Here is a 23495-nt window from a genome sequence, read left to right on the forward strand (position 1 = left end):
CTCTGGGTGATTTGGAACTGTATAGATATTGTATGTAGAGTGCTCAGTGCCATGGAAAACTCCAATGCAAGCTGAATTCTGTAACCTACCTGGTACCATTTACTTTGGATCAGCCACTGACTTGGCTTACTTCTGCAAAGGCTAAAGTTCCACTGTGTAGAGAAGGTAAAGTTACTGAAAGTAACTTCTGGAGCATAGGTAGCACACTCATAACATTGGTTGCAAATAACTCTAAATCATATGGCTAGTGTGCTAACAATGTTTACATCATGTTAGCACATAGTAGTTATCAGCAAAATTGAACTATACGCTCCGAGTAGAATGCATTACTTTATATTCAATGCATTCTGTGGTAAGGTTATGTACATAACTACTCTGGGTGGTTTGGAACTGTATAGATATTGCATGTAGAGTGCTCAGTACCGTGAAAAACTCCAATGCAAGCTGAATTCAGTAACCTACCTGGTACCGTTTACAGTGGAACAGCCATTGACTTGGTTCAATTCTGCAAAGGCTTAAGTTCCACTGTGTAGAGGTAATGTTACTGAAAGTAACTTCTGGAGGATAGGTAGCACACTCATAAAATTGTTTGCAAACAACTCTAAATCATATGGCTAGTGTGCTAACAATGTTTACATCATGTTAGCACATAGTAGCTATCAGCAAAGTTGAACTGTACACTCCTTCGTGTAGAATGAATTACTTTCTATTCAATGCATTCTGCGGTACGGTTGTATACATAACTACCCTGGCTGATTTGGAAATGTGTAGATATTGCATGTAGAGTGCTCAGTGCCTTGGAAAACTTCAATGCAAGCTGAATTCAGTAACCTACCTGGTACCATTTACAGTGGAACAGCCATTGACTTGGTTCAATTATGCAAAGGCTAAAGTTCCACTGTGTAGAGAAGGTAATGTTACTGAAAGTAACTTCTGGAGAATAGGTAGCACACTCATAGAATTGGTTGCAAACAACTCTAAATCATATGGCTAGTGTGCTAACAATGTTTACATCATGTTAGCACATAGTAGTTATCAGCAAAATTGAACTGTACACTCCATTGACTTGAATGCTTTACTTTCTATTCAATGCATTCTGTGGTAGGGTTGCGTACATAACTACACTGGGTGGTTTGGAACTGTATAGATATTGCATGCAGAGTGCTCAGTGACATGGAATACTCCAATGCAAGCTGACTTCAGTAACCTACCTGGTAACATTTACACTGTGGTGGCCATTGACGGTTCAATTCTGCAAAGGCTAAAGTTCCACTGTGTAGAGAAGGTAAAGATACTGAAAGTAACTTCTGGAGCATAGGTAGCACACTCATAAAATTGGTTGCAGACATCGCTAAATCATATGGATAGTGTGCTAACAATGTTTACATCATGTTAGCACATAGTAGTTATCAGATAAATTGAACTGTACACTCCATTGAGTTGAATGCATTACTTTCTTTTCAATGCATTCTGTGGTAAGGTTGTGTACATAACTACTCTGGGTGATTTGGAACTGTATAGATATTGTATGTAGAGTGCTCAGTGCCATGGAAAACTCCAATGCAAGCTGAATTCTTTAACCTACCTGGTACCATTTACTTTGGATCAGCCACTGACTTGGCTTACTTCTGCAAAGGCTAAAGTTCCACTGTGTAGAGAAGGTAAAGTTACTGAAAGTAACTTCTGGAGCATAGGTAGCACACTCATAACATTGGTTGCAAATAACTCTAAATCATATGGCTAGTGTGCTAACAATGTTTACATCATGTTAGCACATAGTAGTTATCAGCAAAATTGAACTATACGCTCCTTCGAGTAGAATGCATTACTTTATATTCAATGCATTCTGTGGTAAGGTTATGTACATAACTACTCTGGGTGGTTTGGAACCGTATAGATATTGCATGTAGAGTGCTCAGTACCGTGAAAAACTCCAATGCAAGCTGAATTCAGTAACCTACCTGGTACCATTTACAGTGGAACAGCCATTGACTTGGTTCAATTCTGCAAAGGCTAAAGTTCCACTGTGTAGAGGTAATGTTACTGAAAGTAACTTCTGGAGGATAGGTAGCACACTCATAAAATTGTTTGCAAACAACTCTAAATCATATGGCTAGTGTGCTAACAATGTTTACATCATGTTAGCACATAGTAGCTATCAGCAAAATTGAACTGTATACTCAATTGAGTTCAATCAATTACTTTCTATTCAATGCATTCTGTGGTAAGGTTGTGTACATAACTACACTGGGTGGTTTGGAACAGTATAGATATTGCATGTAGAGTGCTCAGTGCCATGGAATACTCCAATGCAAGCTGAATTCAGTAACCTACCTGGTACCATTTACACTGTGGTGGCCATTGACTTGGTTCAATTCTGCAAAGGCTAAAGTTCCACTGTGTAGAGAAGGTAATGTTACTGAAAGTAACTTCTGGAGAATAGGTAGCACACTCATAAAATTGGTTGCAAACAACTCTAAATCATATGGCTAGTGTGCTAACAATGTTTACATCATGTTAGCACATAGTAGTTATCAGCAAAATTGAACTGTACACTCCATTGACTTGAATGCATTACTTTCTATTCAATGCATTCTGTGGTAGGTTTGTGTACATAACTACACTGGGTGGTTTGGAACTGTATAGATATTGCATGTAGAGTGCTCAGTGACATGGAATACTCCAATGCAAGCTGAATTCAGTAACCTACCTGGTACCATTTACAGTGGAACAGCCATTGACTTGGTTCAATTATGCAAAGGCTAAAGTTCCACTGTGTAGAGAAGGTAATGTTACTGAAAGTAACTTCTGGAGAATAGGTAGCACACACATAAAATTGGTTGCAAACAACTCTAAATCATATGGCTAGTGTTCTAACAATGTTTACATCATGTTAGCACATAGTAGCTATCAGCAAAATTGAACTGTATACTCAATTGAGTTCAATCAATTACTTTCTATTCAATGCATTCTGTGGTAAGGTTGTGTACATAACTACACTGGGTGGTTTGGAACAGTATAGATATTGCATGTAGAGTGCTCAGTGCCATGGAATACTCCAATGCAAGCTGAATTCAGTAACCTACCTGGTACCATTTACACTGTGGTGGCCATTGACTTGGTTCAATTCTGCAAAGGCTAAAGTTCCACTGTGTAGAGAAGGTAATGTTACTGAAAGTAACTTCTGGAGAATAGGTAGCACACTCATAAAATTGGTTGCAAACAACTCTAAATCATATGGCTAGTGTGCTAACAATGTTTACATCATGTTAGCACATAGTAGTTATCAGCAAAATTGAACTGTACACTCCATTGACTTGAATGCATTACTTTCTATTCAATGCATTCTGTGGTAGGTTTGTGTACATAACTACACTGGGTGGTTTGGAACTGTATAGATATTGCATGTAGAGTGCTCAGTGACATGGAATACTCCAATGCAAGCTGAATTCAGTAACCTACCTGGTACCATTTACAGTGGAACAGCCATTGACTTGGTTCAATTATGCAAAGGCTAAAGTTCCACTGTGTAGAGAAGGTAATGTTACTGAAAGTAACTTCTGGAGAATAGGTAGCACACTCATAAAATTGGTTGCAAACAACTCTAAATCATATGGCTAGTGTGCTAACAATGTTTACATCATGTTAGCACATAGTAGTTATCAGCAAAATTGAACTGTACACTCCATTGACTTGAATGCTTTACTTTCTATTCAATGCATTCTGTGGTAGGGTTGCGTACATAACTACACTGGGTGGTTTGGAACTGTATAGATATTGCATGTAGAGTGCTCAGTGACATGGAATACTCCAATGCAAGCTGACTTCAGTAACCTACCTGGTACCATTTACACTGTGGTGGCCATTGACGGTTCAATTCTGCAAAGGCTAAAGTTCCACTGTGTAGAGAAGGTAAAGATACTGAAAGTAACTTCTGGAGCATAGGTAGCACACTCATAAAATTGGTTGCAGACATCGCTAAATCATATGGATAGTGTGCTAACAATGTTTACATCATGTTAGCACATAGTAGTTATCAGATAAATTGAACTGTACACTCCATTGAGTTGAATGCATTACTTTCTTTTCAATGCATTCTGTGGTAAGGTTGTGTACATAACTACTCTGGGTGATTTGGAACTGTATAGATATTGTATGTAGAGTGCTCAGTGCCATGGAAAACTCCAATGCAAGCTGAATTCTTTAACCTACCTGGTACCATTTACTTTGGATCAGCCACTGACTTGGCTTACTTCTGCAAAGGCTAAAGTTCCACTGTGTAGAGAAGGTAAAGTTACTGAAAGTAACTTCTGGAGCATAGGTAGCACACTCATAACATTGGTTGCAAATAACTCTAAATCATATGGCTAGTGTGCTAACAATGTTTACATCATGTTAGCACATAGTAGTTATCAGCAAAATTGAACTATACGCTCCTTCGAGTAGAATGCATTACTTTATATTCAATGCATTCTGTGGTAAGGTTATGTACATAACTACTCTGGGTGGTTTGGAACCGTATAGATATTGCATGTAGAGTGCTCAGTACCGTGAAAAACTCCAATGCAAGCTGAATTCAGTAACCTACCTGGTACCATTTACAGTGGAACAGCCATTGACTTGGTTCAATTCTGCAAAGGCTAAAGTTCCACTGTGTAGAGGTAATGTTACTGAAAGTAACTTCTGGAGAATAGGTAGCACACTCATAAAATTGTTTGCAAACAACTCTAAATCATATGGCTAGTGTTCTAACAATGTTTACATCATGTTAGCACATAGTAGCTATCAGCAAAATTGAACTGTATACTCAATTGAGTTGAATCAATTACTTTCTATTCAATGCATTCTGTGGTAAGGTTGTGTACATAACTACACTGGGTGGTTTGGAACAGTATAGATATTGCATGTAGAGTGCTCAGTGCCATGGAATACTCCAATGCAAGCTGAATTCAGTAACCTATCTGGTACCATTTACACTGTGGTGGCCATTGACTTGGTTCAATTCTGCAAAGGCTAAAGTTCCACTGTGTAGAGAAGGTAATGTTACTGAAAGTAACTTCTGGAGAATAGTTAGCACACTCATAAAATTGGTTGCAAACAACTCTAAATCATATGGCTAGTGTGCAAACAATGTTTACATCATGTTAGCACATAGTAGTTATCAGCAAAATTGAACTGTACACTCCATTGAGTTGAATGCATTACTTTCTTTTCAATGCATTCTGTGGTAAGGTTTTGTACATAACTACACTGGGTGGTTTGGAACTGTATAGATATTGCATGTAGAGTGCTCAGTGCCATGGAATACTCCAATGCAAGCTGAATTCAGTAACCTACCTGGTACCATTTACTTTGGATCAGCCACTGACTTGGCTTACTTCTGCAAAGGCTAAAGTTCCACTGTGTAGAGAAGGTAAAGATACTGAAACTAACTTCTGGAGCATAGGTAGCACACTCATAAAATTGGTTGCAGACATCGCTAAATCATATGGATAGTGTGCTAACAATGTTTACATCATGTTAGCACATAGTAGTTATCAGATAAATTGAACTGTACACTCCATTGAGTTGAATGCATTACTTTCTTTTCAATGCATTCTGTGGTAAGGTTGTGTACATAACTACTCTGGGTGATTTGGAACTGTATAGATATTGTATGTAGAGTGCTCAGTGCCATGGAAAACTCCAATGCAAGCTGAATTCTGTAACCTACCTGGTACCATTTACTTTGGATCAGCCACTGACTTGGCTTACTTCTGCAAAGGCTAAAGTTCCACTGTGTAGAGAAGGTAAAGTTACTGAAAGTAACTTCTGGAGCATAGGTAGCACACTCATAACATTGGTTGCAAATAACTCTAAATCATATGGCTAGTGTGCTAACAATGTTTACATCATGTTAGCACATAGTAGTTATCAGCAAAATTGAACTATACGCTCCGAGTAGAATGCATTACTTTATATTCAATGCATTCTGTGGTAAGGTTATGTACATAACTACTCTGGGTGGTTTGGAACTGTATAGATATTGCATGTAGAGTGCTCAGTACCGTGAAAAACTCCAATGCAAGCTGAATTCAGTAACCTACCTGGTACCGTTTACAGTGGAACAGCCATTGACTTGGTTCAATTCTGCAAAGGCTTAAGTTCCACTGTGTAGAGGTAATGTTACTGAAAGTAACTTCTGGAGGATAGGTAGCACACTCATAAAATTGTTTGCAAACAACTCTAAATCATATGGCTAGTGTGCTAACAATGTTTACATCATGTTAGCACATAGTAGCTATCAGCAAAATTGAACTGTACACTCCTTCGTGTAGAATGAATTACTTTCTATTCAATGCATTCTGCGGTACGGTTGTATACATAACTACCCTGGCTGATTTGGAAATGTGTAGATATTGCATGTAGAGTGCTCAGTGCCTTGGAAAACTTCAATGCAAGCTGAATTCAGTAACCTACCTGGTACCATTTACAGTGGAACAGCCATTGACTTGGTTCAATTATGCAAAGGCTAAAGTTCCACTGTGTAGAGAAGGTAATGTTACTGAAAGTAACTTCTGGAGAATAGGTAGCACACTCATAGAATTGGTTGCAAACAACTCTAAATCATATGGCTAGTGTGCTAACAATGTTTACATCATGTTAGCACATAGTAGTTATCAGCAAAATTGAACTGTACACTCCATTGACTTGAATGCTTTACTTTCTATTCAATGCATTCTGTGGTAGGGTTGCGTACATAACTACACTGGGTGGTTTGGAACTGTATAGATATTGCATGTAGAGTGCTCAGTGACATGGAATACTCCAATGCAAGCTGACTTCAGTAACCTACCTGGTAACATTTACACTGTGGTGGCTATTGACGGTTCAATTCTGCAAAGGCTAAAGTTCCACTGTGTAGAGAAGGTAAAGATACTGAAAGTAACTTCTGGAGCATAGGTAGCACACTCATAAAATTGGTTGCAGACATCGCTAAATCATATGGATAGTGTGCTAACAATGTTTACATCATGTTAGCACATAGTAGTTATCAGATAAATTGAACTGTACACTCCATTGAGTTGAATGCATTACTTTCTTTTCAATGCATTCTGTGGTAAGGTTGTGTACATAACTACTCTGGGTGATTTGGAACTGTATAGATATTGTATGTAGAGTGCTCAGTGCCATGGAGAACTCCAATGCAAGCTGAATTCTTTAACCTACCTGGTACCATTTACTTTGGATCAGCCACTGACTTGGCTTACTTCTGCAAAGGCTAAAGTTCCACTGTGTAGAGAAGGTAAAGTTACTGAAAGTAACTTCTGGAGCATAGGTAGCACACTCATAACATTGGTTGCAAATAACTCTAAATCATATGGCTAGTGTGCTAACAATGTTTACATCATGTTAGCACATAGTAGTTATCAGCAAAATTGAACTATACGCTCCTTCGAGTAGAATGCATTACTTTATATTCAATGCATTCTGTGGTAAGGTTATGTACATAACTACTCTGGGTGGTTTGGAACCGTATAGATATTGCATGTAGAGTGCTCAGTACCGTGAAAAACTCCAATGCAAGCTGAATTCAGTAACCTACCTGGTACCATTTACAGTGGAACAGCCATTGACTTGGTTCAATTCTGCAAAGGCTAAAGTTCCACTGTGTAGAGGTAATGTTACTGAAAGTAACTTCTGGAGAATAGGTAGCACACTCATAAAATTGTTTGCAAACAACTCTAAATCATATGGCTAGTGTTCTAACAATGTTTACATCATGTTAGCACATAGTAGCTATCAGCAAAATTGAACTGTATACTCAATTCAGTTGAATCAATTACTTTCTATTCAATGCATTCTGTGGTAAGGTTGTGTACATAACTACACTGGGTGGTTTGGAACAGTATAGATATTGCATGTAGAGTGCTCAGTGCCATGGAATACTCCAATGCAAGCTGAATTCAGTAACCTATCTGGTACCATTTACACTGTGGTGGCCATTGACTTGGTTCAATTCTGCAAAGGCTAAAGTTCCACTGTGTAGAGAAGGTAATGTTACTGAAAGTAACTTCTGGAGAATAGTTAGCACACTCATAAAATTGGTTGCAAACAACTCTAAATCATATGGCTAGTGTGCAAACAATGTTTACATCATGTTAGCACATAGTAGTTATCAGCAAAATTGAACTGTACACTCCATTGAGTTGAATGCATTACTTTCTTTTCAATGCATTCTGTGGTAAGGTTTTGTACATAACTACACTGGGTGGTTTGGAACTGTATAGATATTGCATGTAGAGTGCTCAGTGCCATGGAATACTCCAATGCAAGCTGAATTCAGTAACCTACCTGGTACCATTTACTTTGGATCAGCCACTGACTTGGCTTACTTCTGCAAAGGCTAAAGTTCCACTGTGTAGAGAAGGTAAAGATACTGAAAGTAACTTCTGGAGCATAGGTAGCACACTCATAAAATTGGTTGCAGACATCGCTAAATCATATGGATAGTGTGCTAACAATGTTTACATCATGTTAGCACATAGTAGTTATCAGATAAATTGAACTGTACACTCCATTGAGTTGAATGCATTACTTTCTTTTCAATGCATTCTGTGGTAAGGTTGTGTACATAACTACTCTGGGTGATTTGGAACTGTATAGATATTGTATGTAGAGTGCTCAGTGCCATGGAAAACTCCAATGCAAGCTGAATTCTGTAACCTACCTGGTACCATTTACTTTGGATCAGCCACTGACTTGGCTTACTTCTGCAAAGGCTAAAGTTCCACTGTGTAGAGAAGGTAAAGTTACTGAAAGTAACTTCTGGAGCATAGGTAGCACACTCATAACATTGGTTGCAAATAACTCTAAATCATATGGCTAGTGTGCTAACAATGTTTACATCATGTTAGCACATAGTAGTTATCAGCAAAATTGAACTATACGCTCCGAGTAGAATGCATTACTTTATATTCAATGCATTCTGTGGTAAGGTTATGTACATAACTACTCTGGGTGGTTTGGAACTGTATAGATATTGCATGTAGAGTGCTCAGTACCGTGAAAAACTCCAATGCAAGCTGAATTCAGTAACCTACCTGGTACCGTTTACAGTGGAACAGCCATTGACTTGGTTCAATTCTGCAAAGGCTTAAGTTCCACTGTGTAGAGGTAATGTTACTGAAAGTAACTTCTGGAGGATAGGTAGCACACTCATAAAATTGTTTGCAAACAACTCTAAATCATATGGCTAGTGTGCTAACAATGTTTACATCATGTTAGCACATAGTAGCTATCAGCAAAATTGAACTGTACACTCCTTCGTGTAGAATGAATTACTTTCTATTCAATGCATTCTGCGGTACGGTTGTGTACATAACTACCCTGGCTGATTTGGAAATGTGTAGATATTGCATGTAGAGTGCTCAGTGCCTTGGAAAACTTCAATGCAAGCTGAATTCAGTAACCTACCTGGTACCATTTACAGTGGAACAGCCATTGACTTGGTTCAATTATGCAAAGGCTAAAGTTCCACTGTGTAGAGAAGGTAATGTTACTGAAAGTAACTTCTGGAGAATAGGTAGCACACTCATAAAATTGGTTGCAAACAACTCTAAATCATATGGCTAGTGTGCTAACAATGTTTACATCATGTTAGCACATAGTAGTTATCAGCAAAATTGAACTGTACACTCCATTGAGTTGAATGCATTACTTTCTATTCAATACATTCTGTGGTAGGGTTGTGTACATAACTACACTGGGTGGTTTGGAACTGTATAGATATTGCATGTAGAGTGCTCAGTGACATGGAATACTCCAATGCAAGCTGACTTCAGTAACCTACCTGGTACCATTTACTTTGGATCAGCCACTGACTTGGCTTACTTCTGCAAAGGCTAAAGTTCCACTGTGTAGAGAAGGTAAAGATACTGAAAGTAACTTCTGGAGCATAGGTAGCACACTCATAAAATTGGTTGCAGACATCGCTAAATCATATGGATAGTGTGCTAACAATGTTTACATCATGTTAGCACATAGTAGTTATCAGATAAATTGAACTGTACACTCCATTGAGTTGAATGCATTACTTTCTTTTCAATGCATTCTGTGGTAAGGTTGTGTACATAACTACTCTGGGTGATTTGGAACTGTATAGATATTGTATGTAGAGTGCTCAGTGCCATGGAAAACTCCAATGCAAGCTGAATTCTTTAACCTACCTGGTACCATTTACTTTGGATCAGCCACTGACTTGGCTTACTTCTGCAAAGGCTAAAGTTCCACTGTGTAGAGAAGGTAAAGTTACTGAAAGTAACTTCTGGAGCATAGGTAGCACACTCATAACATTGGTTGCAAATAACTCTAAATCATATGGCTAGTGTGCTAACAATGTTTACATCATGTTAGCACATAGTAGTTATCAGCAAAATTGAACTATACGCTCCTTCGAGTAGAATGCATTACTTTATATTCAATGCATTCTGTGGTAAGGTTATGTACATAACTACTCTGGGTGGTTTGGAACCGTATAGATATTGCATGTAGAGTGCTCAGTACCGTGAAAAACTCCAATGCAAGCTGAATTCAGTAACCTACCTGGTACCATTTACAGTGGAACAGCCATTGACTTGGTTCAATTCTGCAAAGGCTAAAGTTCCACTGTGTAGAGGTAATGTTACTGAAAGTAACTTCTGGAGAATAGGTAGCACACTCATAAAATTGTTTGCAAACAACTCTAAATCATATGGCTAGTGTTCTAACAATGTTTACATCATGTTAGCACATAGTAGCTATCAGCAAAATTGAACTGTATACTCAATTGAGTTGAATCAATTACTTTCTATTCAATGCATTCTGTGGTAAGGTTGTGTACATAACTACACTGGGTGGTTTGGAACAGTATAGATATTGCATGTAGAGTGCTCAGTGCCATGGAATACTCCAATGCAAGCTGAATTCAGTAACCTATCTGGTACCATTTACACTGTGGTGGCCATTGACTTGGTTCAATTCTGCAAAGGCTAAAGTTCCACTGTGTAGAGAAGGTAATGTTACTGAAAGTAACTTCTGGAGAATAGTTAGCACACTCATAAAATTGGTTGCAAACAACTCTAAATCATATGGCTAGTGTGCAAACAATGTTTACATCATGTTAGCACATAGTAGTTATCAGCAAAATTGAACTGTACACTCCATTGAGTTGAATGCATTACTTTCTTTTCAATGCATTCTGTGGTAAGGTTTTGTACATAACTACACTGGGTGGTTTGGAACTGTATAGATATTGCATGTAGAGTGCTCAGTGCCATGGAATACTCCAATGCAAGCTGAATTCAGTAACCTACCTGGTACCATTTACTTTGGATCAGCCACTGACTTGGCTTACTTCTGCAAAGGCTAAAGTTCCACTGTGTAGAGAAGGTAAAGATACTGAAAGTAACTTCTGGAGCATAGGTAGCACACTCATAAAATTGGTTGCAGACATCGCTAAATCATATGGATAGTGTGCTAACAATGTTTACATCATGTTAGCACATAGTAGTTATCAGATAAATTGAACTGTACACTCCATTGAGTTGAATGCATTACTTTCTTTTCAATGCATTCTGTGGTAAGGTTGTGTACATAACTACTCTGGGTGATTTGGAACTGTATAGATATTGTATGTAGAGTGCTCAGTGCCATGGAAAACTCCAATGCAAGCTGAATTCTGTAACCTACCTGGTACCATTTACTTTGGATCAGCCACTGACTTGGCTTACTTCTGCAAAGGCTAAAGTTCCACTGTGTAGAGAAGGTAAAGTTACTGAAAGTAACTTCTGGAGCATAGGTAGCACACTCATAACATTGGTTGCAAATAACTCTAAATCATATGGCTAGTGTGCTAACAATGTTTACATCATGTTAGCACATAGTAGTTATCAGCAAAATTGAACTATACGCTCCGAGTAGAATGCATTACTTTATATTCAATGCATTCTGTGGTAAGGTTATGTACATAACTACTCTGGGTGGTTTGGAACTGTATAGATATTGCATGTAGAGTGCTCAGTACCGTGAAAAACTCCAATGCAAGCTGAATTCAGTAACCTACCTGGTACCGTTTACAGTGGAACAGCCATTGACTTGGTTCAATTCTGCAAAGGCTTAAGTTCCACTGTGTAGAGGTAATGTTACTGAAAGTAACTTCTGGAGGATAGGTAGCACACTCATAAAATTGTTTGCAAACAACTCTAAATCATATGGCTAGTGTGCTAACAATGTTTACATCATGTTAGCACATAGTAGCTATCAGCAAAATTGAACTGTACACTCCTTCGTGTAGAATGAATTACTTTCTATTCAATGCATTCTGCGGTACGGTTGTGTACATAACTACCCTGGCTGATTTGGAAATGTGTAGATATTGCATGTAGAGTGCTCAGTGCCTTGGAAAACTTCAATGCAAGCTGAATTCAGTAACCTACCTGGTACCATTTACAGTGGAACAGCCATTGACTTGGTTCAATTATGCAAAGGCTAAAGTTCCACTGTGTAGAGAAGGTAATGTTACTGAAAGTAACTTCTGGAGAATAGGTAGCACACTCATAAAATTGGTTGCAAACAACTCTAAATCATATGGCTAGTGTGCTAACAATGTTTACATCATGTTAGCACATAGTAGTTATCAGCAAAATTGAACTGTACACTCCATTGAGTTGAATGCATTACTTTCTATTCAATACATTCTGTGGTAGGGTTGTGTACATAACTACACTGGGTGGTTTGGAACTGTATAGATATTGCATGTAGAGTGCTCAGTGACATGGAATACTCCAATGCAAGCTGACTTCAGTAACCTACCTGGTAACATTTACACTGTGGTGGCCATTGACGGTTCAATTCTGCAAAGGCTAAAGTTCCACTGTGTAGAGAAGGTAAAGATACTGAAAGTAACTTCTGGAGCATAGGTAGCACACTCATAAAATTGGTTGCAGACATCGCTAAATCATATGGATAGTGTGCTAACAATGTTTACATCATGTTAGCACATAGTAGTTATCAGATAAATTGAACTGTACACTCCATTGAGTTGAATGCATTACTTTCTTTTCAATGCATTCTGTGGTAAGGTTGTGTACATAACTACTCTGGGTGATTTGGAACTGTATAGATATTGTATGTAGAGTGCTCAGTGCCATGGAAAACTCCAATGCAAGCTGAATTCTTTAACCTACCTGGTACCATTTACTTTGGATCAGCCACTGACTTGGCTTACTTCTGCAAAGGCTAAAGTTCCACTGTGTAGAGAAGGTAAAGTTACTGAAAGTAACTTCTGGAGCATAGGTAGCACACTCATAACATTGGTTGCAAATAACTCTAAATCATATGGCTAGTGTGCTAACAATGTTTACATCATGTTAGCACATAGTAGTTATCAGCAAAATTGAACTATACGCTCCTTCGAGTAGAATGCATTACTTTATATTCAATGCATTCTGTGGTAAGGTTATGTACATAACTACTCTGGGTGGTTTGGAACCGTATAGATATTGCATGTAGAGTGCTCAGTACCGTGAAAAACTCCAATGCAAGCTGAATTCAGTAACCTACCTGGTACCATTTACAGTGGAACAGCCATTGACTTGGTTCAATTCTGCAAAGGCTAAAGTTCCACTGTGTAGAGGTAATGTTACTGAAAGTAACTTCTGGAGAATAGGTAGCACACTCATAAAATTGTTTGCAAACAACTCTAAATCATATGGCTAGTGTTCTAACAATGTTTACATCATGTTAGCACATAGTAGCTATCAGCAAAATTGAACTGTATACTCAATTCAGTTGAATCAATTACTTTCTATTCAATGCATTCTGTGGTAAGGTTGTGTACATAACTACACTGGGTGGTTTGGAACAGTATAGATATTGCATGTAGAGTGCTCAGTGCCATGGAATACTCCAATGCAAGCTGAATTCAGTAACCTATCTGGTACCATTTACACTGTGGTGGCCATTGACTTGGTTCAATTCTGCAAAGGCTAAAGTTCCACTGTGTAGAGAAGGTAATGTTACTGAAAGTAACTTCTGGAGAATAGTTAGCACACTCATAAAATTGGTTGCAAACAACTCTAAATCATATGGCTAGTGTGCAAACAATGTTTACATCATGTTAGCACATAGTAGTTATCAGCAAAATTGAACTGTACACTCCATTGAGTTGAATGCATTACTTTCTTTTCAATGCATTCTGTGGTAAGGTTTTGTACATAACTACACTGGGTGGTTTGGAACTGTATAGATATTGCATGTAGAGTGCTCAGTGCCATGGAATACTCCAATGCAAGCTGAATTCAGTAACCTACCTGGTACCATTTACTTTGGATCAGCCACTGACTTGGCTTACTTCTGCAAAGGCTAAAGTTCCACTGTGTAGAGAAGGTAAAGATACTGAAAGTAACTTCTGGAGCATAGGTAGCACACTCATAAAATTGGTTGCAGACATCGCTAAATCATATGGATAGTGTGCTAACAATGTTTACATCATGTTAGCACATAGTAGTTATCAGATAAATTGAACTGTACACTCCATTGAGTTGAATGCATTACTTTCTTTTCAATGCATTCTGTGGTAAGGTTGTGTACATAACTACTCTGGGTGATTTGGAACTGTATAGATATTGTATGTAGAGTGCTCAGTGCCATGGAAAACTCCAATGCAAGCTGAATTCTGTAACCTACCTGGTACCATTTACTTTGGATCAGCCACTGACTTGGCTTACTTCTGCAAAGGCTAAAGTTCCACTGTGTAGAGAAGGTAAAGTTACTGAAAGTAACTTCTGGAGCATAGGTAGCACACTCATAACATTGGTTGCAAATAACTCTAAATCATATGGCTAGTGTGCTAACAATGTTTACATCATGTTAGCACATAGTAGTTATCAGCAAAATTGAACTATACGCTCCGAGTAGAATGCATTACTTTATATTCAATGCATTCTGTGGTAAGGTTATGTACATAACTACTCTGGGTGGTTTGGAACTGTATAGATATTGCATGTAGAGTGCTCAGTACCGTGAAAAACTCCAATGCAAGCTGAATTCAGTAACCTACCTGGTACCGTTTACAGTGGAACAGCCATTGACTTGGTTCAATTCTGCAAAGGCTTAAGTTCCACTGTGTAGAGGTAATGTTACTGAAAGTAACTTCTGGAGGATAGGTAGCACACTCATAAAATTGTTTGCAAACAACTCTAAATCATATGGCTAGTGTGCTAACAATGTTTACATCATGTTAGCACATAGTAGCTATCAGCAAAATTGAACTGTACACTCCTTCGTGTAGAATGAATTACTTTCTATTCAATGCATTCTGCGGTACGGTTGTGTACATAACTACCCTGGCTGATTTGGAAATGTGTAGATATTGCATGTAGAGTGCTCAGTGCCTTGGAAAACTTCAATGCAAGCTGAATTCAGTAACCTACCTGGTACCATTTACAGTGGAACAGCCATTGACTTGGTTCAATTATGCAAAGGCTAAAGTTCCACTGTGTAGAGAAGGTAATGTTACTGAAAGTAACTTCTGGAGAATAGGTAGCACACTCATAAAATTGGTTGCAAACAACTCTAAATCATATGGCTAGTGTGCTAACAATGTTTACATCATGTTAGCACATAGTAGTTATCAGCAAAATTGAACTGTACACTCCATTGAGTTGAATGCATTACTTTCTATTCAATACATTCTGTGGTAAGGTTGTGTGCATAACTACTCTGGGTGATTTGGAACTGTATAGATATTGCATGTAGAGTGCTCAGTGCCATGGAAAACTCCAATGCAAGTTGAATTCAGTAACCTGCCTGGTACCATTTACAGTGGAACAGCCATTGACTTGGTTCAATTATGAAAAGGCTAAAGTTCCACTGTGTAGAGAAGGTAATGTTACTGAAATTAACTTCTGGAGAATAGGTAGCACACTCATAAAATTGGTTGCAAACAACTCTAAATCATATGGCTAGTGTGCTAACAATGTTTACATCATGTTAGCACATAGTAGTTATCAGCAAAATTGAACTGTACACTCCATTGACTTGAATGCATTACTTTCTATTCAATGCATTCTGTGGTAGGGTTGTGTACATAACTACACTGGGTGGTTTGGAACTGTATAGATATTGCATGTAGAGTGCTCAGTGACATGGAATACTCCAATGCAAGCTGAATTCAGTAACCTACCTGGTACCATTTACACTGTGGTGGCCATTGACTTGGTTCAATTCTGCAAAGGCTAAAGTTCCACTGTGTAGAGAAGGTAAAGATACTGAAAGTAACTTCTGGAGCATAGGTAGCACACTCATAAAATTGGTTGCAGACATCGCTAAATCATATGGATAGTGTGCTAACAATGTTTACATCATGTTAGCACATAGTAGTTATCAGATAAATTGAACTGTACACTCCATTGAGTTGAATGCATTACTTTCTTTTCAATGCATTCTGTGGTAAGGTTGTGTACATAACTACTCTGGGTGATTTGGAACTGTATAGATATTGTATGTAGAGTGCTCAGTGCCATGGAAAACTCCAATGCAAGCTGAATTCTGTAACCTACCTGGTACCATTTACTTTGGATCAGCCACTGACTTGGCTTACTTCTGCAAAGGCTAAAGTTCCACTGTGTAGAGAAGGTAAAGTTACTGAAAGTAACTTCTGGAGCATAGGAAGCACACTCATAACATTGGTTGCAAATAACTCTAAATCATATGGCTAGTTTGCTAACAATGTTTACATCATGTTAGCACATAGTAGTTATCAGCAAAATTGAACTGTACGCTCCTTCGAGTAGAATGCATTACTTTATATTCAATGCATTCTGTGGTAAGGTTATGTACATAACTACTCTGGGTGGTTTGGAACTGTATAGATATTGCATGTAGAGTGCTCAGTACCGTGAAAAACTCCAATGCAAGCTGAATTCAGTAACCTACCTGGTACCATTTACAGTGGAACAGCCATTGACTTGGTTCAATTCTGCAAAGGCTAAAGTTCCACTGTGTAGAGGTAATGTTACTGAAAGTAACTTCTGGAGAATAGGTAGCACACTCTTAAAATTGTTTGCAAACAACTCTAAATCATATGGCTAGTGTGCTAACAATGTTTACATCATGTTAGCACATAGTAGCTATCAGCAAAATTGAACTATATACTCAATTGAGTTGAATCAATTACTTTCTATTCAATGCATTCTGTGGTAAGGTTGTGTACATAACTACACTGGGTGGTTTGGAACAGTATGGATATTGCATGTAGAGTGCTCAGTGCCATGGAATACTCCAATGCAAGCTGAATTCAGTAACCTATCTGGTACCATTTACACTGTGGTGGCCATTGACTTGGTTCAATTCTGCAAAGGCTAAAGTTCCACTGTGTAGAGAAGGTAATGTTACTGAAAGTAACTTCTGGAGAATAGTTAGCACACTCATAAAATTGGTTGCAAACAACTCTAAATCATATGGCTAGTGTGCAAACAATGTTTACATCATGTTAGCACATAGTAGTTATCAGCAAAATTGAACTGTACACTCCATTGAGTTGAATGCATTACTTTCTTTTCAATGCATTCTGTGGTAAGGTTTTGTACATAACTACACTGGGTGGTTTGGAACTGTATAGATATTGCATGTAGAGTGCTCAGTGCCATGGAATACTCCAATGCAAGCTGAATTCAGTAACCTACCTGGTACCATTTACTTTGGATCAGCCACTGACTTGGCTTACTTCTGCAAAGGCTAAAGTTCCACTGTGTAGAGAAGGTAAAGATACTGAAACTAACTTCTGGAGCATAGGTAGCACACTCATAAAATTGGTTGCAGACATCGCTAAATCATATGGATAGTGTGCTAACAATGTTTACATCATGTTAGCACATAGTAGTTATCAGATAAATTGAACTGTACACTCCATTGAGTTGAATGCATTACTTTCTTTTCAATGCATTCTGTGGTAAGGTTGTGTACATAACTACTCTGGGTGATTTGGAACTGTATAGATATTGTATGTAGAGTGCTCAGTGCCATGGAAAACTCCAATGCAAGCTGAATTCTGTAACCTACCTGGTACCATTTACTTTGGATCAGCCACTGACTTGGCTTACTTCTGCAAAGGCTAAAGTTCCACTGTGTAGAGAAGGTAAAGTTACTGAAAGTAACTTCTGGAGCATAGGTAGCACACTCATAACATTGGTTGCAAATAACTCTAAATCATATGGCTAGTGTGCTAACAATGTTTACATCATGTTAGCACATAGTAGTTATCAGCAAAATTGAACTATACGCTCCGAGTAGAATGCATTACTTTATATTCAATGCATTCTGTGGTAAGGTTATGTACATAACTACTCTGGGTGGTTTGGAACTGTATAGATATTGCATGTAGAGTGCTCAGTACCGTGAAAAACTCCAATGCAAGCTGAATTCAGTAACCTACCTGGTACCGTTTACAGTGGAACAGCCATTGACTTGGTTCAATTCTGCAAAGGCTTAAGTTCCACTGTGTAGAGGTAATGTTACTGAAAGTAACTTCTGGAGGATAGGTAGCACACTCATAAAATTGTTTGCAAACAACTCTAAATCATATGGCTAGTGTGCTAACAATGTTTACATCATGTTAGCACATAGTAGCTATCAGCAAAATTGAACTGTACACTCCTTCGTGTAGAATGAATTACTTTCTATTCAATGCATTCTGCGGTACGGTTGTGTACATAACTACCCTGGCTGATTTGGAAATGTGTAGATATTGCATGTAGAGTGCTCAGTGCCTTGGAAAACTTCAATGCAAGCTGAATTCAGTAACCTACCTGGTACCATTTACAGTGGAACAGCCATTGACTTGGTTCAATTATGCAAAGGCTAAAGTTCCACTGTGTAGAGAAGGTAATGTTACTGAAAGTAACTTCTGGAGAATAGGTAGCACACTCATAAAATTGGTTGCAAACAACTCTAAATCATATGGCTAGTGTGCTAACAATGTTTACATCATGTTAGCACATAGTAGTTATCAGCAAAATTGAACTGTACACTCCATTGAGTTGAATGCATTACTTTCTATTCAATACATTCTGTGGTAAGGTTGTGTGCATAACTACTCTGGGTGATTTGGAACTGTATAGATATTGCATGTAGAGTGCTCAGTGCCATGGAAAACTCCAATGCAAGTTGAATTCAGTAACCTGCCTGGTACCATTTACAGTGGAACAGCCATTGACTTGGTTCAATTCTGCAAAGGCTAAAGTTCCACTGTGTAGAGAAGGTAAAGATACTGAAAGTAACTTCTGGAGCATAGGTAGCACACTCATAAAATTGGTTGCAGACATCGCTAAATCATATGGATAGTGTGCTAACAATGTTTACATCATGTTAGCACATAGTAGTTATCAGATAAATTGAACTGTACACTCCATTGAGTTGAATGCATTACTTTCTTTTCAATGCATTCTGTGGTAAGGTTGTGTACATAACTACTCTGGGTGATTTGGAACTGTATAGATATTGTATGTAGAGTGCTCAGTGCCATGGAAAACTCCAATGCAAGCTGAATTCTGTAACCTACCTGGTACCATTTACTTTGGATCAGCCACTGACTTGGCTTACTTCTACAAAGGCTAAAGTTCCACTGTGTAGAGAAGGTAAAGTTACTGAAAGTAACTTCTGGAGCATAGGAAGCACACTCATAACATTGGTTGCAAATAACTCTAAATCATATGGCTAGTTTGCTAACAATGTTTACATCATGTTAGCACATAGTAGTTATCAGCAAAATTGAACTGTACGCTCCTTCGAGTAGAATGCATTACTTTATATTCAATGCATTCTGTGGTAAGGTTATGTACATAACTACTCTGGGTGGTTTGGAACTGTATAGATATTGCATGTAGAGTGCTCAGTACCGTGAAAAACTCCAATGCAAGCTGAATTCAGTAACCTACCTGGTACCATTTACAGTGGAACAGCCATTGACTTGGTTCAATTCTGCAAAGGCTAAAGTTCCACTGTGTAGAGGTAATGTTACTGAAAGTAACTTCTGGAGAATAGGTAGCACACTCTTAAAATTGTTTGCAAACAACTCTAAATCATATGGCTAGTGTGCTAACAATGTTTACATCATGTTAGCACATAGTAGCTATCAGCAAAATTGAACTATATACTCAATTGAGTTGAATCAATTACTTTCTATTCAATGCATTCTGTGGTAAGGTTGTGTACATAACTACACTGGGTGGTTTGGAACAGTATAGATATTGCATGTAGAGTGCTCAGTGCCATGGAATACTCCAATGCAAGCTGAATTCAGTAACCTATCTGGTACCATTTACACTGTGGTGGCCATTGACTTGGTTCAATTCTGCAAAGGCTAAAGTTCCACTGTGTAGAGAAGGTAATGTTACTGAAAGTAACTTCTGGAGAATAGTTAGCACACTCATAAAATTGGTTGCAAACAACTCTAAATCATATGGCTAGTGTGCAAACAATGTTTACATCATGTTAGCACATAGTAGTTATCAGCAAAATTGAACTGTACACTCCATTGACTTGAATGCATTACTTTCTATTCAATGCATTCTGTGGTAGGGTTGTGTACATAACTACACTGGGTGGTTTGGAACTGTATAGATATTGCATGTAGAGTGCTCAGTGACATGGAATACTCCAATGCAAGCTGAATTCAGTAACCTACCTGGTACCATTTACACTGTGGTGGCCATTGACTTGGTTCAATTCTGCAAAGGCTAAAGTTCCACTGTGTAGAGAAGGTAAAGATACTGAAAGTAACTTCTGGAGCATAGGTAGCACACTCATAAAATTGGTTGCAGACATCGCTAAATCATATGGATAGTGTGCTAACAATGTTTACATCATGTTAGCACATAGTAGTTATCAGATAAATTGAACTGTACACTCCATTGAGTTGAATGCATTACTTTCTTTTCAATGCATTCTGTGGTAAGGTTGTGTACATAACTACTCTGGGTGATTTGGAACTGTATAGATATTGTATGTAGAGTGCTCAGTGCCATGGAAAACTCCAATGCAAGCTGAATTCTGTAACCTACCTGGTACCATTTACTTTGGATCAGCCACTGACTTGGCTTACTTCTGCAAAGGCTAAAGTTCCACTGTGTAGAGAAGGTAAAGTTACTGAAAGTAACTTCTGGAGCATAGGAAGCACACTCATAACATTGGTTGCAAATAACTCTAAATCATATGGCTAGTTTGCTAACAATGTTTACATCATGTTAGCACATAGTAGTTATCAGCAAAATTGAACTGTACGCTCCTTCGAGTAGAATGCATTACTTTATATTCAATGCATTCTGTGGTAAGGTTATGTACATAACTACTCTGGGTGGTTTGGAACTGTATAGATATTGCATGTAGAGTGCTCAGTACCGTGAAAAACTCCAATGCAAGCTGAATTCAGTAACCTACCTGGTACCATTTACAGTGGAACAGCCATTGACTTGGTTCAATTCTGCAAAGGCTAAAGTTCCACTGTGTAGAGGTAATGTTACTGAAAGTAACTTCTGGAGAATAGGTAGCACACTCTTAAAATTGTTTGCAAACAACTCTAAATCATATGGCTAGTGTGCTAACAATGTTTACATCATGTTAGCACATAGTAGCTATCAGCAAAATTGAACTATATACTCAATTGAGTTGAATCAATTACTTTCTATTCAATGCATTCTGTGGTAAGGTTGTGTACATAACTACACTGGGTGGTTTGGAACAGTATGGATATTGCATGTAGAGTGCTCAGTGCCATGGAATACTCCAATGCAAGCTGAATTCAGTAACCTATCTGGTACCATTTACACTGTGGTGGCCATTGACTTGGTTCAATTCTGCAAAGGCTAAAGTTCCACTGTGTAGAGAAGGTAATGTTACTGAAAGTAACTTCTGGAGAATAGTTAGCACACTCATAAAATTGGTTGCAAACAACTCTAAATCATATGGCTAGTGTGCAAACAATGTTTACATCATGTTAGCACATAGTAGTTATCAGCAAAATTGAACTGTACACTCCATTGAGTTGAATGCATTACTTTCTTTTCAATGCATTCTGTGGTAAGGTTTTGTACATAACTACACTGGGTGGTTTGGAACTGTATAGATATTGCATGTAGAGTGCTCAGGGCCATGGAATACTCCAATGCAAGCTGAATTCAGTAACCTACCTGGTACCATTTACTTTGGATCAGCCACTGACTTGGCTTACTTCTGCAAAGGCTAAAGTTCCACTGTGTAGAGAAGGTAAAGATACTGAAACTAACTTCTGGAGCATAGGTAGCACACTCATAAAATTGGTTGCAGACATCGCTAAATCATATGGATAGTGTGCTAACAATGTTTACATCATGTTAGCACATAGTAGTTATCAGATAAATTGAACTGTACACTCCATTGAGTTGAATGCATTACTTTCTTTTCAATGCATTCTGTGGTAAGGTTGTGTACATAACTACTCTGGGTGATTTGGAACTGTATAGATATTGTATGTAGAGTGCTCAGTGCCATGGAAAACTCCAATGCAAGCTGAATTCTGTAACCTACCTGGTACCATTTACTTTGGATCAGCCACTGACTTGGCTTACTTCTGCAAAGGCTAAAGTTCCACTGTGTAGAGAAGGTAAAGTTACTGAAAGTAACTTCTGGAGCATAGGTAGCACACTCATAACATTGGTTGCAAATAACTCTAAATCATATGGCTAGTGTGCTAACAATGTTTACATCATGTTAGCACATAGTAGTTATCAGCAAAATTGAACTATACGCTCCGAGTAGAATGCATTACTTTATATTCAATGCATTCTGTGGTAAGGTTATGTACATAACTACTCTGGGTGGTTTGGAACTGTATAGATATTGCATGTAGAGTGCTCAGTACCGTGAAAAACTCCAATGCAAGCTGAATTCAGTAACCTACCTGGTACCGTTTACAGTGGAACAGCCATTGACTTGGTTCAATTCTGCAAAGGCTTAAGTTCCACTGTGTAGAGGTAATGTTACTGAAAGTAACTTCTGGAGGATAGGTAGCACACTCATAAAATTGTTTGCAAACAACTCTAAATCATATGGCTAGTGTGCTAACAATGTTTACATCATGTTAGCACATAGTAGCTATCAGCAAAATTGAACTGTACACTCCTTCGTGTAGAATGAATTACTTTCTATTCAATGCATTCTGCGGTACGGTTGTGTACATAACTACCCTGGCTGATTTGGAAATGTGTAGATATTGCATGTAGAGTGCTCAGTGCCTTGGAAAACTTCAATGCAAGCTGAATTCAGTAACCTACCTGGTACCATTTACAGTGGAACAGCCATTGACTTGGTTCAATTATGCAAAGGCTAAAGTTCCACTGTGTAGAGAAGGTAATGTTACTGAAAGTAACTTCTGGAGAATAGGTAGCACACACATAAAATTGGTTGCAAACAACTCTAAATCATATGGCTAGTGTGCTAAC

The sequence above is a fragment of the Hypanus sabinus genome, chromosome 11 (assembly GCF_030144855.1).
Source record: "Hypanus sabinus isolate sHypSab1 chromosome 11, sHypSab1.hap1, whole genome shotgun sequence".
NCBI classification, from domain to species: domain Eukaryota; kingdom Metazoa; phylum Chordata; class Chondrichthyes; order Myliobatiformes; family Dasyatidae; genus Hypanus; species Hypanus sabinus.